At 50.4% G+C, this 12,843-nt stretch overlaps 1 pseudogene; it reads right to left on the reverse strand.

Annotated features, from left to right (window-relative positions):
- Nucleotides 1-6,883: 6,883 nt before the first annotated feature.
- Nucleotides 6,884-12,612, reverse strand: LOC149747608 (uncharacterized; annotated as a pseudogene).
- Between the last annotated feature and the right edge of the window lie 231 nt (nt 12,613-12,843).

Raw genomic sequence — 12,843 nt, forward strand, 5'->3', positions numbered from 1 at the left:
CTTGATGGTTACAGAAGAAGTAGAGTTGATCTGATGTGGGTCTGGGACTGTGCTATGAATCTCACTGGGGTGCTTCTAATTAGGTAGGCTATCTTATGGTGACAATTCTTTAAAAAAGGATTCTGTAGGGCAGGAACTTTATCGACGGTATTCTTGTAAGGTGCTCTATATTTTGTGGTGTTGTGTGAGAATGTTTGAACTGCATGTCCTTAGCACGTCTTGCCCTGTTTCCCATGTATTTGGGTGCTTCCAGGGAGGGAGGACCGTGGTGAAGTTGATGGCTGGTTTTCTCCAGATAGGGCACACGCTCTCACACCAGGCAAGTCCCCACAGCTGAAAAGCAATCTGCATTGCCCTGACCACACAGTGGAAAATATAAGTGACAGGAACTTGACATTGTATTCAAATGAATCCTTCAGAAGGGACCTTGTTTCTCTTGTGCTGTTTAACTTCTTTTGGTGTGACCTTATCCTATTGTATTTTTGGTAGGTGCCAGTTATAAATCTGTTCCTTTGTTATACCTACTGGCAAAAGGCAGTTGCTCTCAGGACTGACATCTGTTCCCTAACGTTAGAATGATGGAAACAAAAGAGGAGTAAGTGGCCGGGTCTCAAAATGGAATTTGCACCTCTGCTTCGTGTTCATGGTGCTGGCGATACTGTTGACTATTTGCCATTGATTCTTCTTTTTTTTTTTTTTTTGCGGTACGCAGGTCTCTCACTGTTGTGGCCTCTCCCGTTGCAGAGCACAGGCTCCGGAAGCGCAGGCTCAGTGGCCGTGGCTCACGGGCCCAGCCGCTCCGCGGCATGTGGGATCTTCCCGGACCGGGGCATGAACCCGTGTCCCCTGCATCGGCAGGCGGACTCTCAACCACCGTGCTACCAGGGAAGCCCTGATTCTTCTTTTAAAGTGCGCTTTCTAATTGGCTTAATAAATTATTGGCCAATATAGAATTCTGAACACAGACAATATAATGTTCTCAAGTGGCTGAATTAAGAGAGAAAAATGTGGAAAGTATTTTGAAGTCGGAAGTAGTAGAACGTAGTGAAATATAAAGTCCATAAAAACTGAGACAGAGTCTGGGAAGTAAAGGAACACGTCTGCTGCAATAATAGCCTCGCAATAGCTCCTTTAAGGACCGACTATACAGTACTTGGGATTAGCGAATTTCCACAGGCTACAGTCAGGTTTCATTTGTATTAGGATTATTGGATCAGAAAGTGGCTTATAAAGATATCATTTGATAATCAACACTATTCAATATAGAATCCCGCCAGAAGTCGACGTTCAAACCTTCTGGCTGAGAATTCTATTTGGGAGGATGTAGGAGAAAAGAGTGAATTTTAAAACTTCAAATAAAGAGATCATTATCTCTAGCATAGAAAAGTCTGATACTAATAATGTTGGAACTCATGTTTGGGCTTGGAGCGTGGTATCTTAAAACTTTCAAAATGATCACACTCAAGAGTCTGGCTAGACACTGTGTGTGTCCATGAGGATACAAAGATGAGCAAGACGTGATCTGAGCCCCCAGGTGTTGCAGACCAGGGGAGCACAGGGATGCAGTAAAGATGACCCACCTATGACCCACCTCATGTCCCAGTGACCACAGTGCTGCCTGAGCATCAGGAAGGCAGCCATAATCGTGAGAACGTGGTGGGGTGAGTGAAGAAAGAAGAGGGCCATTGTGTGGTGGAGAAACACATGTTAGCCTTCGTTGGTTTTAGGATGGATCTCATGGCCATTAGAGTCATACCAGTTGTGACTGTGGACATTTGGGGAGCTCACGAGGACAGAATTGGTGCTGCAACCCCAGGGCCAAGTTCTAGCCATCATGCAGGGCTTCTTCAAGTGAGAAAATTTACCGATGTGCCAGAAATAAGAATCCTTACATGTGTGAGGTGTTAAAATATTTGCACCCTGAGAGTTTTATTGCCTCTGCAACCTTCACTTTTGCCTCTGATATAAACACGATATGCTGGGCAAGACCTTATGACTCCATTCACTGATCAAGATATTGGCACATTTGTCATTGTAAAGACAGCACGTTGGAAGGCTTTATACACAGAAAGGGTGAGTTTATGACCTTAAATAATCCCCAGTAGGAAATATCTGACATTCTTAAAGGCTTCTTCTCATATCTTTTCTTTATGCCTTTGCCTTCCTACCTAACTTTTTTGAGGACTTGGGGCGTCCTCCCTTCCCCCCTCATCTCTCTTCCTCTAGGAAGGCAGCCTGAAATAGAAGTTTGTGTTTTTCCTTGTTTATCAAATGGTTCAAATAGTCTTCATGTTGAGCCAGACACTCTTCTAAGCATTTGATAAATATTAACTCATTGAGACTTCATAAAAACTCTTTGAGGAGGCTACTGTTCTTACCACCCCTTTTTTTACAGATGACGAAGATGACAAGTAGAGGGATTAAGTAGCTTGCATAAGGACGCAGAGAGTGAGCTGCAGAGCTGGGATTCGAACCCAGACCCCCAGCTCTCAACCTCCACGCAAGAGCTTAATCTAGCCACAGTGCTGAGGTGTGGATGGATTCTGCTGCTGGCCCACCAGCTCAACCACTGTGTAGGCCCTTTTCTATTCACCGCAAGCCGAGCTCTCTACAGAAAGGTGCCTTTGAAATGCAAAGGCTGACAGCTTTATTTATGGATCCACACTGTGGTTTTTGGCTAGAGCTGGCTGGGCACCGGCTACGTGGTAGTCAGTCTTTTAAAAAATGGTGTAATATTCCCACTGTTTTTGTTGGATAATTGCAGGTCTTTAATTTGTGGGATTATAAACAGAGTAGTCACCTAGCTCAGGAGGAGCCAGAAAAAGTTATTTGATATCTACTAAGTCAAGTTTCTATTTTTACTCACCTCTGTAGAAGTAAACATTGTTATGGTCAGGAAAGAAAGCAACATCGTAATATACTCTAATCGGTGTTTCCTGATTGGTTAAGTTAAAAATATGCCTTCTGAAGAAGGTAGGCAATAATTCAGCTTCTTTCCTAACAGGTGAATACAATTTTCCTCTTAGATATTATGACAGTTTAGCTTTCTAGAATATGAAAGAAAAAGGGGGGGAAAATCACACCTTTTTAATTCATGGATTTGGAACAGTAATTTAAAAAAAAACCTACTTAAATCTCTGCTTACCTTACTCAGAAAATTCTGGTAGTTCAAGATAAATGAAAACATTAAATCATGTAAAATAATCACTTATGTCATAAATATGAAGTCCCCATATAGTCACCATACTGGAAATAAGGATATTCATGGTCACTGATGGCTTTTTGTCACTGTTTTGTGATTTAGTTGACTTATGACATATTTATAGGCAAAGAATAGATTATTTAGATAGCATCTTCCATCATAAGACATTTCAGCGGTTTGAAAACTTGAGCCTAATTTAACTGATCAGTCTTTGGAGATGAATCATTCCTTTTGTTTAGCCCATTGGTACAGTATTTAGATTAACTTGTAGGTTTGTATTTAACCTGGGAGAATCCAAACAGCCAGATCAGACAGGTGTTAGTGGTCTTACTGGGGCCCTGACAGAGCTACACACAGAGAGGAGGACTCAAGTCATTGGTTTGTGATTAATGTTTGTAGCAAGTAATATTTCTACCATTTTATGGATGGAGCAACTGAGGCACTGAGAGGTTACGTGGCTTGCCCTCGATCACAAGGCTGTTTAGTAGATCCAGGAAAATCATGTAAGCTGACCAGGATTTTACATCCAATTGTCACCAACTGTAAAATTTGCAAGTTACCGTGCCTGTCCCTGCCCACAGGCAGGTTACAAACTGGAAGTTGGAACTAAAATGAGAGAATGTTGACATCCCTTTTTAGGGGGAGGAAGCTACCAAGGTTCGCTTTGACTAACAGAGTTGACATGGGGGATATCGTTCTCTGGAGATCCAGCCCTCGTGGACCTGCTGGCTTTCTGCTGATCCCCCATGGCTTTTGTCCATGAGGATTCAGTCAGCCGGGGGACCACTGGCTGGGGTGGGGGGCAACAGGACTGTAAATCTGGGAAAGCTGCAAGTATTCAGGGTCTTGAACTTTATCAGGTTTGAATGTGTGATTGTGAAAGTAAAGAGCAGAGAAATGACAGCACTCAGTAAATCAAATGGAGAGAAGATCACGACTGTCAGAGAAAGAGAAAAACAGGCTCTGGGCACAAACGTGGCTGGAAACCTGCACAGTGTGGGAGACTTTTATGATCCCTCCAGACTTTGCCTCCTGAAAAACAAAGCTCTTTCGCCATCATTTTATCTAGAGAACAGTATTCTTTGTTATGTCCCATGGATTCTTTTTTAAGTTTTCGTTATTGCAGTTTAGATCTTGTTTTAGAAGATGCGATGCTATAAGAAAAAGAAAAACAGAAAGAAAGAAAATCAATTGGAAAAAATCTGGAACGGTCTAGATTTTCCTCTATCAATATTGGGTCCCCTAGCTTCTCACAGATCTTTATTTATTTATTTTTTAATTCCTTAACAAAATGTGATTAATGTAGAATAAGTCTCCTGCATAAACAGCAATGCCAGATTGAAAGGCAAAAAGCATGAGAGTAGTTAGATGACCAGGTCAATTTAGTTAATTCTTTTTTCTCCCTTATATCTAATGCCAGTCCTCAAGGTTGCCCTCCTTCATGGCCCCATCTGTTCATTCACTCCTATCTCCTGCCAGAAAGAAGCTTCCAGGGAGGGGGGTGCTTCTGAGGACTGGAGTTCTTTTCTCAGAGCAGAGGACAAGCCTTAAGATTATTATCTTTGTCCTGTAGTCTGCTGCTGGCATTTGCAAAGGGAACAAGGAATTTTTCCTCTTCAAAGGAACCAAAAAAAGTAGATCTACGATTGTCTCCCCCATCACCCTTCCCTACCATAATGCGATAAATAAAGTCCTCACTGCTGGTACATAGAAAAAGCCCAAGACCTCTGGTGAATGGCAGGTCTCAAAGTTGAACGAGTGCTCAAAGAAGTTCTTTCCTGGGAGTTAATTTAACTCTGGGGGATAGGTGGGTCTCCCAAAAAATTTAAATCTGATGTAGTAGGTGTGGGTCTATTACAATATAGATATTGGTAAAAACAGGTCATGCTTACACAGTGCTTGCCATATGCTGGTTACTCTTAGCCCTTGATACATAGGACATCTTTTAATCCTCTCAATGATCCTGTAAGGGAGGTACTTTTATCAACCCCATTTTAAAGATGAGGAAACTGAAGCAGAGAGGTTAGGCAATTTGTCTTGGTCACTCAGCTAGGAAGGGGTGGGGTCATGATTCAAACCCAGGAAGGCTGGCCCAGAGTCTGGGCTCCTAGGAATTCCCTAGTGTTTGAGCTAGAACACCACCCTCCCATTTTAATAAGCTCATTGTGAAGCCTAGAGGAAAATCCGAGCATGGGTACTTTTCTAGAGAAAAAAAAAAGACTCAGACATCTCCCTCCATCTTGAAAGTTGTCTGTGGTACTTTGCCTAACCGGCTCTACAGAACTGCAAACCGTTCAGACTGTAAACACTTCAAAACTAGTAGCTACCTCTTCTAGTTCTTCTTTGTGCAGTGCATACTCAGTACAGTCGGGCAAGTGCAGGAAGCTGGAGGACTGCATGTGAGTAGACAGCCTTTTGGTCCTAATTCCTGCATATTTGCAACACAGCTGGAGAGGTCATATTTCTGGGTGGCAAACGCAGTAAGTTTTTTTTTTTTTTAATTTCTTGGGCACTTTTTTTCTTTAATTGATTCAAGGAGGACGTTAGTCACTTAGCAAACAGCTAAAGCCTATCATCTCATTTTTTCTGCTTCCCCAATGCCCCCTGCCCCACTAGGAAACCAGTCACAAAGGTCTCTGTGCTGAGACAGCTCTGGGGCGGTGGCATCTGCACCCTGACCCTGGAATGGGCATTGCCTAAACACTTAGTGATACCTGCAAAGCCCAGAGAAAGCCCAGGTTTTGCCTATCTAGTGGGATGGAAATTTCTGCATCTCTCTCACCTTCTTGAGAGCATAAATGGTCCCTTTCCCTCTGATGCTCTGATTTCTCTCACCTCCAGAGGCTGGGTAAGAGGTTAGGATTAGATAAGGTGAATGATTTGGGACTTCACCTTATTTGGAGGGAGAAGTGAGAAGAAAGACATTTTTAACTTCTGGGGCCCAGCATGAGAGGACAGACAGACGCTGAAGATACTGGACTGCTTTTTGGGATTCTGAGTCCTGTCTCTGATGTTGCCAGAGAAGAACAGATGGGAAAGGCAGAAGATGTGGGAAGAAGCCCCATTGCAGCGAAGCCAAGAGTGGTCTCATTTGTTACCCCCAGTTTCTTATCCTGCCATATTTCAAAGTGGTAGAAAAGGCTTAAGTGGGCCTGGAGTATGGAGGATGTTCCATCTACTTAAGGGGAGAAGCAGCAGCTCTGTGCAGGAAACTGAAAACGTGGCATCTGACTCCCCAAGCCCACTTCTCAGTCCTGGATCAGGAAACTGGATTAATTTTTGCTTCACCTTTGGTGAGAGGGAAGGGATTACCCCTGGGTCAGGGCCTCAGCCCAGCGGGCAGCCCGAGGTAGTAATTTATAGGACTAATAGTAAACACCATACTTCATAACCAAACTCAACCTGAGGATGGTTGAGTATTTGGACTGCTGCCTCCAACCTGGACACTGTTATTCTGCGGGTCCACACCCTCCCCATTAGCCTGTATGATCCCGACGCCAGGTTCCTTCCACACACCACGTTCTGACTGGGGTTCAAAAGGTCTGCTTCGGACGACCAGAGATGGGGAGTAACACTGCCCCTAGCTCGGCAAACCGCGGGGAGCGGGGCGCGAGGTTAGGAATGGTTTGGCTTTGTAGTATTATTCAGTATCAGAAAATAATCCAAATGGGAGGTAATTTGGGTCCCACTGAGTTCGGTTTAGTTTTTCTGCCTAGTGCAGGAGGGCTGTTTGGGGAGTCCAGCTCCGGCCTGGAGGCCCCGGCTCCCGGGACCCCAGGGCTTGGCACTCCCCACTTGGCGGCCATCCGAGATCGGGGCCACCAAGTGGGGTTCTCAGCGTGTCGGGACGCAAGCAGGCCTCGGGGAGGGAGGCCGGCGCCGGTGTGGAATGTCTTATCGGGATCCGAGAGCCACAAGCTTCTCCTTCGCTTCTTTAAGCGATCACGGAAAGACACCTTTCGATCTTTTGTCAGACATCTTGGCCCTTAATAGCTAAATTTATTTGGTTTAAAGCGGCCTTGGGAGAAGCAGGGAGGGAAAATCTTTCGTCGGTCATTGGGTGGCCTAGATAACAAACTTTAAAAGAGAGAGGGAAGAAGAAAGTAAAAAGGTTAATGGATGAGGGGAGGGCTGGAAGGCGCCCAGCGTGGGGCTTTTACGGCGACCCTCCTCCGGCCGCCCCCTTATCGCGGCCCTAACTTACCCGCGGCGGATGAAGTACATTAAGTCACGTAAACAGCGCGCGGAGAGGAATGCCACCGCGGTGACCTTTCGCGCGCCGCCGCCGCGAGCCCACCTCCGCGCCGCGCTGGCGGCCGCCGGCGGCGCGCGGGGTCGGCGCGGGGCTGCGGGGCCGCGATCGCGGCCGGCCGGGGTCCGGCGTGGGCGCTGCGCCTTCCTGAGTCCGGGGACCAGCGGCGGGCAGGGGGCGGGGAGCCGGGGCACGCGGTTGGGGCGACCTCTAGGCTGCGCACGTCCCGCGCTTCCGCCGTCACCACCTGACATTTCTAAGGAGTATTTTGGGATTTTCGAGAATTAAAAAACAAAACAACGACAACGCCCCCCCTTCCCTCCAACAACTGTCAGGGCCCTGGGCGATGGCCTGCGTCGGAGTGACAGCCACCGAGTTGAATCGGAGAACGCGCCGCCCCGACCCGGCTAGTGGGCCCGGGCGCTGACGGGGGTGGAGGACGCCGAGGTGACCCAGTGTCCTTTGGCCAAAGCGTCCCCGGGACGGGAAGAAATATGGTACAAGCGAGAAGGCCCCATAAATCTGGTTAAAAACAACAACAACAACAAAAAACCTTTCAAGTTAAAACCTATGCTTTAAAGTCAGAAATCGTATGTATTCTTTTTCTTCCTGAAACGTCGCTGGAGCACCCAGGAGCTTGGTGAAATGATAAGAGGATGAGCTTAAGTTTGCGGGCGTAAAGGCGGATCCTCGGAAGACGCGGGTCCTCGTCGGGGCCTCGCGGCTCGTCCAGAAGCGGCGCACAACTGGCCTCCCAAACACCCTTCCAGTTTGGCCGCCAGGCCCCCGCCCCCTGCCCTATTGGCGGCTGGCTTCGGGCTGGATTCGAGTCGCGAAGAGCGGGGTGGCGCGCGCGGCCCAAATAAATCAGCCCTGGGGACAGGCCTCGCCCGGGAGGCACCCCGCCCCCCTCCGAGGGTGAGGAGGGCCGCTCGCGGAGGCAGGATCGCTCCGGAGGGGCTACTCCTTGGGTCTCAACAGTCCCGAGAGAAACGATTTCGTTCCAGATTAGCAAATCCACCAGAAAGAGAGGCGTTAGGGAAAGAAATGGAAAAAAAGAAAGGAAAGGAAACACGAAGAAAACTTCTAAGAGCATGACCGTCTACCTGAAGCACTGTGGGAACCATCGCCAGCTCTTGGGGTGCACTTCTTCCTCTGCGCCCCCCTAATCACTCCGGCCTTCCCGGACCAGCTGGGGCGCTCAGAGGAAGCTCAGAGCGCCGGGCCTCGGGTCTCTGGGGGGTGGCTTTGAAAATGTGCCGCTCCCCGGGGCCCCGGGGGTGTTGTCCCCAAGGCCAAAGGCGATGCGTTGGGAAAACTGCGAACTGGAACAGTCAGGCAACCTGGCATTCTGTCTGAATAAACTCCACGGGTCAGTTTTGTTTTATTTCTCTGTTAACTGACAAGAGAAACAAGACCAGTCTAAAAAACCAGAAAACAACTTGTGACCCTGCAAAAGAGCAAACAATGACTTCCCTGCCCCCACCTTTGTTTTAAGCAATGTTCAAAACTGATTGGGAATCTGGAGGGTAAAATGCCTTGTCCTTTCTCGAGCCTGAGAACTCGCACGTTGTGGAGTTGGTCTGTGTCCCGCCGCTCACCTCTGTCTCAGCCGTGCCGGGGCCAGCGCACCCTCTCCCCGCTGCTGCGGATTGGCGGGAAAAGCCGGTGCCTGGGGGTCAACTATTGTCCAAGGAAATTCACACGGTCACCCACGTAATTGCAAATATAAGAAACACACACACAGCAGGAATCAGGTTCGCGCCGGGGGCTCGTTCTCCTCGGGGCTCAGGCTTGGAGGCCGTTCACAGCCCGGACTCCAACTCAGCCAAAGGACTTATTTGTTAACTTGTCTTCGTTAGAAATCACCTCATTGAGATATGAATTTTTAAAAAGAAAACTTTGCTTTTGAGAGCAAACCTCAGAAATATTTAAGAACAGTTGGACTCAAAGGAAATCAAATGCCCACAACCTTTCTGTAACGGCTTACAAAGGAGCTTCTGCAAAACTCAGTCTACATAAAAATTTGATCGGAACTCACGTAAAAAACAAAAGAAAGGCATTGGAAGCCCTGGTAGGAGTTAAGTGGACGGCGGACGCCGGGTTATCTACTTTGGTAGACGCATTCGATCGAACTCAGGTTAAATTTTAAAGCCCCTGGATCCTGCTCCAGTCGCCTGTCTCCGTTCCAGAGTTTTCTACCTTCAGTCTTTTCGGAATTGGGGCCACGCTGAAACTGGGAGCCGCCGCAGTGATTGGGGGAGGCAAAGAGGAATGTAATAAAAGTGACTAAATTGGATGAGAACGGTTTATGGACCTTTTCAGTAGCCATTTAAAATTCAAAAGTGTTTAGCAGCAATTTACTACGAAGAATGAAAAAAAAAAAAGAATTGCCGACTTCCTCGATTCCACTCTTTCCTCCCCCGCTCTGCCAGGCCCTGGCCCCTTGTCCCCCAGGATTCACAGGTTCATAGCTCACAGTCACATAGAGAGGAAACATACATTTAGCCAGGAGGTCTCACAATCTCTCGAAACCCTATTTTACTATGGCCCTACCTACCCCGGCTCAACTCTGCTCAGGCTCCTCTCTCTTCCCCAACTGGAAACATACACACACACACGCACACACACACACACACACACACACACACACACACAGCCCAAACGCTTTCAGGGAGACTGACCTTTAGAAAATCATTTACTTCGATTTACCTTAAAAAAAAAAAAGAGTGTAAGAATCCATTGCCACAAAACAACTGCTCCTGCCCTAGTTAAAATTCTCTCTCGACAGTCTTCTGGGGTCACATCTGTCGGAAGAAATCCTTTTTGTGAGAGAAAGGGAGCGAGACATATATCACGGCTCCTGCCGCGGACGAACCTGCGGCCGCGCGACTCCCCGCTGACAGATCGGCGCTGATAACCCCGCGACGTTCATTTCCAGTCCCTTTGCTGGCTAAGGACCGTATCAGTTTGTACACAGTTGTGATAACCATTTGGAGGGAGCGAAGAAGGGGTGTGTATGTGAGGATGGGGGTGGGGAAGCGGTATTTCGCGCTGGGACCTGGGAAGGTGACCCCCTCCTATTTCCAACGACTTATCTGATACTTACCTGAAGTTCTCCAGGGAAAGCTCAGAGCAAACGGGATACCAAAACTTGGAGAGCACCTCCGGGGGTGACCGGCGTGGAAACCCTTTTCCATTCTGCACACTTCATGGACTAACCTTTACGTACACCATGACCCCCAAAGTTCCCGTAGTTTAGCTGGGGAGGGCTGACGTGAACCTCCCGAAACTTCCCAGGAATTTAGTACATTTCTGAAAAGCAGGGCAGAGATAGGGAGCTGGGCACTCGAGTTCCTTTTTTCCTAGATCACAGGAGACGAGACCCCCGACGGCCACCACGACCTGAGCCTCAGGGTCTCGAGAAGAGGTTGGGAAAGTTTAAGGTCGGTCACACACAACTGCGGAGCTAAAAGCTCATTTAATGTGCAGGGAGGAGCAGGGAAGGCCAGCGGAGGAAAGCACTTTCCCCCCTTATTCTGGGGGGCGCGCTGACCAGGGAGCTGGCGCGTCTCTCCCGCTGCGGTGGCTGCGTGGGGCTGTGCACGGTCAACTCCTCCAGCGCCACCGTCGCCCCCCCCCGCCCCCTTGAGCGCGCGTGTAACTGGGGGAGGAGGAATGGGTGGGGGTCGCCAGCCAGGTCAGGCGTTTTGCCACCTCCGCCCCTCCCCCGGCGTCCCCGGGGTCGGCGCCCCCTGGATGGACTCGCCCCTACTCCCAGGACGGTGCTCGCGGCTTAGCCCACACCCGCAGGCTGCGCGGGGCTCATTGTCTGCCCGGGCGGCGCGCTCCCCTCCCCCCGCCGCCCGCCGTCTCCTCCCCACCCTCTTTTCTCTCCTCCCCTAGCTCCCTCCTCCTCCTCTTCCTCCTCCTCTTCACCTCCAGCGCCCAGCTGCTCGCAGAGCGCAGTTCCGACCCACAGCCTGGCACCCTTCGGCGAGCGCTGTTTGTTTAGGGCTCGGTGAGTCCAATCAGGAGCGCAGGCTGCAGTTTTCCGGCAGAGCTGTAAGAGGCGCCTCCTCTCTCCTTTTTATTCACCAGCAACACCGCGCAGACCCCGGACTCGCGCTCGCCTACCGGCGCCCTCGGCCTCTCTCAGCGCTCTGGAGCCCCCTCCGCCACGGCTGTTCTCCATGCGCAGCGCCCACCCGAGGTTCGGCTGCTTCCTCTCTTGCACGATCTCTCCTCTTTCCTCCTCTGCACCCCCCACCCGTCGCTGGCCCGTCGGCCTCGGCTCTCCGGCCCTCTGCGGGCCGCGGTCGGCTCCGAGGGTTTCTACCTTCTCCACCCCCAGCAGGCACCCAGGTTCCCGGGACACCGCGGACCGACTTATGGTGTCTTTTCCTCTCCCCGAAGCGCTTATCTGCGCGCAGCCTTATCTCCGAGTTATCTTGGCGCAAAGGGGCGGGAGCCGGCAGTCAGGCGGGCAGAGACTTCTTTCCTGCTATCTAGTCCCGGTCTGTGTGTGGGTATTAATTTTAGTATGGTTATCTCCGATGAGCCCAGGCGATTTGGAAAAGCAGCCCCGAGAAGGCCAGTCCGGCTGTATTTCGCCTCCCTCCTCCACCCCCTCCTTGTCTCCCTGTCATTCTTCCTGCTCTCCCCTTTGGGGTGGCCTCGGCTCCGGGGCGGTCTCGCGTCCCCCCTTACATTTCCCCCTCCTTTTCTCTGCGCTCCGCTCCACCCCGCTACGTCCGATTCCGGAACGGTCTGGCCTTTCCGCGGCTGGGGATGACCGCGGGGTGGGCCGGGGTGGTCTGGCCGGCGTGGCGCGGCCGGCGTGAGCGCACGCGCTGGCGTCTGCAGAGGCGAGCGGTGTCTTAAGGTGTGCGGCGCCGCGGGGACGCGGGTTGGGCAGGAGTCTCCGGCCCCGCACGCACCCCGAACTGCCTATGACCCGAAGGTCCGAGACTGCGATCTCCGCCCTGCGGCCCCACCTTCCAGGGCTGGGTTGCATTTCTCTCTGGGGCTCGCGTTCTGTCTCGTCAGCGCAGTCTGGGAAGCTCTGGGAAAGCCAGTATGGGAGAACGCGGCGGTTTCGTTTTCGGGAACAGGTTGCCTTCCCTGTGCTAATGATTTTCACGCGGGCAGCTCTCATATTGGGGCATTCCGGGCGAGCGACCCCCGTACGGAGGAATGATAAGGCAGCGCCGACACGCACGGCTACTTAAAAAGTTCCTTTGTGTGCCATCAGCCAGGAGGGAGCCACTTCGGGGCGGAAGGAAAACCTCGGCCAGCCTCTCAGTCACCCTTGGGGTCTGGCGCTCGCGCTGATGAGGGATGCTGCGGAGGGGGTGGGAAGGGAGCGCGAAGGGACCCGAGCCGTGCG

The sequence above is a fragment of the Delphinapterus leucas genome, chromosome 14 (assembly GCF_059928025.1).
Source record: "Delphinapterus leucas isolate spDelLeu-1000000601 "Yukka" chromosome 14, BTC_Dleu_Yukka2, whole genome shotgun sequence".
NCBI classification, from domain to species: Eukaryota; Metazoa; Chordata; class Mammalia; order Artiodactyla; family Monodontidae; genus Delphinapterus; species Delphinapterus leucas.